The sequence below is a fragment of the Triticum dicoccoides genome, chromosome 7B, assembly GCF_002162155.2.
Source record: "Triticum dicoccoides isolate Atlit2015 ecotype Zavitan chromosome 7B, WEW_v2.0, whole genome shotgun sequence".
Classification (NCBI taxonomy): Eukaryota; Viridiplantae; Streptophyta; class Magnoliopsida; order Poales; family Poaceae; genus Triticum; species Triticum dicoccoides.
The window spans coordinates 628,981,660-628,986,136 of NC_041393.1; positions in this window are offsets into that span (position 1 = coordinate 628,981,660).

The following is a 4,477-nucleotide window of genomic DNA, read 5'->3' on the forward strand; positions in this document are numbered from 1 at the left end:
TCGGCTGCCGGTTGGCGTCATTCTCGGTCGAGAAGAGTGAGGAACGAGGGGAATGCGAGGTTTGGATAAGGCAGGGGCGGTACCTTTTTATATTTTTGTTAGCCTATCGTTCAATACAAATCACGACGCACTCGTATATAGGACGAAAGGGTAACAATATAATATTCTGTTACTGGTAACAGAATAGTCCAGCCCTATATATATATATATATATATATATATATATAATGTGCCTCTCCGGTTTATTCTTTGATATGAATTGCTCCTTCTAACATAACAATATATATATATAACGAGCCCAGCTAATTCATTTATTTCAAGGAAGTGCAAATGGGCTGGGATTTCTTAGAAAATATAAATGGGCCTGATTGACGCGAAATTATTTCTTCACCCAGCCCAGCAAATGGACTGTACATTCTAGAAAACATGGGTTAAATATATGCCACATTTTTGCAGGCTGACATGTGGGCCAATAGGTCGAAGCCTACGCAGGGCGTTGTCAACTTGGTCAACAAATGATTGTGACATCCACAACCATTGGATTTATATCCAACGGCCGGCATGCACCTTCAACCTCTCGTCTTCTTCCTCCAGCGTCGCCAGGACTACCTGGTCCGGCCGGCGGCGGCTAGCAGCTCTGCTTACCACGCATCACTGCGAACCGCTACCCCACCGCAGGCCAGGCTATCCCTCCACCCCTCGACACCACCTGTTATTCTCCACAGACTGCAGCCCAACGCCATAAGAGAACCAGTTATAACCCTTCTCCTCCTCTCAATCTGCGACTCCATTGCCGCGTCTTCCCATCTCCGAGTTGTTCTCGTCCGGGGCCTCGCCGTCGTCCATGGCCTCGCTGTGCTCGGTGCGGCGTGGTCAACAAACGAGAGTCATCGTAAGAGGAATTTACGTGGAGAGCCTGACGGCTGGGACCCACGAGGTCCATGGTCGCACGCAAGGAAAGTTCCTCCTTATTAAGCTGAAAAAATGTTTCCTCCACCAGACAGCTGGGACCCACCGGCTATATCTTCGCATGGAAGGAAGTGCCTCCTTGTTTTGCAAAAAAAATATTCACCCCGTTGACAGCTGGGACCCGTCAGATTTGGTGGCTGACATGTGGGCCTACTAAGCGGACGTGTACGCACGGCTTTGTCAACTTAATCAACAAATGATTCTAGGAGCTAGACCGTTGGATGTTAATCCAACAGCCGTGCTCCTTCTTCAACCTCTGTTCTTGCTCCTGTCTCCCGTGGGCGGCACTACGGCTGTGCTGCCGTGCACATGAACCAGTCAAGTTTCCCACTCCTCTCCATCTTTGACTCCACTGCCCCGTCTTCCCCATCTCCGGGTCGTTCCAGTCTGGGGCCTGATACGTCTCTGTCGTATCTATAATTTTTGATTGTTCCATGCCAATATTCTTCAACTTTCATATACTTTTGGCAACTTTTTATACTATTTTTGGGACTAACATATTGATCCAGTGCCCAGTGCCAGTTCCTGTTTGTTGCTTGTTTTATGTTTCGCAGAAACCCAATATCAAATGGAATCCAAACGGGATAAAAACGGCCCAAGAATTATTTTTGAATATTTGGGATTTTCCGGAGGAAGAATCAATGCAAAACGGTGTCCGAGGTGGCCAGGAGATACGGGCGCGCCCACACCCCCTGGGCGCGCCTGGCACTCTCCTGGGCCACCCGTAAGGCGGTTGATGCTTTTCTTTTGCCGCAAGAAAGCTAATTTTATGAGAAAAATCTGGGTGAATGATTCACCCCAATCGGAGTTACGGATCTCCAGATATAAAAGAAACGGTGAAGGGGCAGAATCAGAGAACACAGAAAGAGATAGATAGATCCAATCTCGGAGGGGCTCTCGCCCCTCCCATGCCATGGGAGCCAAGGACCAGAGGGGAAACCCTTCTCCCATCTAGGGAGAAGGTGAAGGAAGAATAAGAAGAAGGGGGGCTCTCTCCCCCTTGCTTCCGGTGGCGCCAGAACGCCGCCGGGGGCCATCATCATCACGGCGATCTTCACCAACACCTCCGCCATCTTCACCAACATCTCCATCACCTTCCCCCATCTATATCCAGCGGTCCACTCTCCCGCAACCCGTTGTACCCTCTACTTGAACATGGTGCTTTATGCTTCATATTATTATCCAATGATGTGTTGCCATCCTATGATGTCTGAGTAGATTTTCATTGTCCTATCGGTGATTGATGAATTGCTATGATTGGTTTGAGTTGCATGTTTTATTATTGGTGCTGTCCTATTGTGCCCTCCGTGTTGCACAAGTGTGAGGGATTCCCGCTGTAGGGTTTGCAATATGTTCATGATTTGCTTATAGTGGGTGGCGTGAGTGAGAGAAGCACAGACCCAAGTAAGTAGGTTGTTTGCGTATGGGATAAAGGGGACTTGATGCTTTAATGCTATGGTTGGGTTTTAACTTAATGAATCTTTAGTAGTTGCGGATGCTTGCTAGAGTTCCATTCATAAGTGCATATGATCCAAGAAGAGAAAGTATGTTAGCTTATGCCTCTCCCTCAAATAAAATTGCAATAGTGATTATCGGTCTAGTAACGTAGTCAATTGCTTAGGGACAATTTCACAACTCCTACCACCACTTTTCCACACTCGCTATATTTACTTTATTGTTTATTTATCTAAACAGACCCTAGTTTTTATTTACGTGCTCTTTATATTCTTTCCAACCTATCCAACAGCACCTACAAAGTACTTCTAGTTTCATACTTGTTCTAGGTAAGGCGAATGTCAAGCGTGTGTAGAGTCGTATCAGTGGCCGATAGGACTTGAGAGAGTATTTATTCTACCTTTAGCTCCTCGTTGGGTTCGACACTCTTACTTATCGAAAGAGGCTACAACTATCCCGTATACTTGTGGGTCATCAAGACCTTTTTCTGGCGCCGTTGCCGGGGAGTCATAGCGTGGGGTGAATATTCTCGTGTGTGCTTGTTTGCTTTATCACTATGTAATTTTTATTTGCTATTATAAGTTGTTCTCTATCTTTAGTTATGGATATGGAACACGAAATACCAAAAAAATTAGGTGTAGTTGCTACTCATGGAGATGGGGAACCTCCTAAAACCTTTGATGCTCGTTATGTTCAAGATATTATGTGCTACTTTGATAATCCTGAGAAAACCCCATTCAATTATGTTATGGGACACACTTTGGATCAACGTGAATACTTTAGGGATTATCGCTTGACACAAAAAGGGAAGCTATTATGGGATCAAATTAATATGTTGCGTTGGTATGCTCGGGATCTATGCTTGAGATATGATATTACTTGCTGCTCTAGGTGAAGGCTCCACACCTTCCCTTTTCATGCAAATTTAATGATAATGAAAACTTAGCTTCTTATGCTAATGGTATATATGATTACTATGATGTTGAACAAATTGAATAATTTGCTGCTTTTAAGTCTGCTTATGAAATTGAATCTTTGTTTGAAAAGTATGAATCTTTTGATGATGATGTTTATAGGCCTGAAAATCTTGCTATACTTAGATATTTCTATGAAAATTATGAATATAATTACAATATTAATGCATTTATTGAGAAAGTCTCCGCTGTCCAAGAAGAGACTAATATTTTGCAGGAAACTATGGAAGAAGAAATTGATAAAATTGTGAGCTCATTGGATGAAAAAGACGATGAGGAGAGCGAAGAACAAAAGGAGGAAGAGCGGATTGATCGCCCGTGCCCACCTTCTAATGAGAGTAACTCTTCAACTCATACATTGTTTAATGCCACTTCGTGCTTACCAAAGGACGATTGCTATGACAATTGCTATGATCCCTTTAATTCGTTTCAACTATCCCTTTTTGAGGATGCTTGCTATGCTTGTGGCCAACATGCCAATATGAATTATGCTTATGGAGATGAACTTGCTATAGTTCCTTATGTTAAATATGAAATTGTTCTATTGCATCCACACATGATAGTCCTATTATCTTTTTGAGTTCTCCCGACTACACTATATTGAAGAAGTTTGCGCTTAGTAAGGATTATATTGATGGGTTGCTTTTTACTACTACACATGATGATTTTGATGAATATAATATGCATGTGCTTGCTGCTCCTACTTGCAATTATTATGAGAGAGGAACTATATCTCCACCTCTCTATGTTTCCAATACTATAGGATTTCAAGAAACTGCTTATACTATGCATTGGCCTTTACTATGTGTGCATGAATTGTTCTTTTATATCATGTAGATGCATAGGAATAGAGTTAGACTTCATCATTGGTTGATATATGTTACTTTGTGCTCACTACTAAATTACAAATCATTGTTAATTAAAATTGGTTTTGATATACCTTGGGATCCGGGTGGATTCATTACTTGAGCACTATATGCCTAGCTTAATGGCTTTAAAGAAAGCGCTGCCAGGGAGACAACCCGGAAGTTTTAGAGAGTCATTTATTTCTGATAAGTTCTTTTATCTAGTTTAAAAAC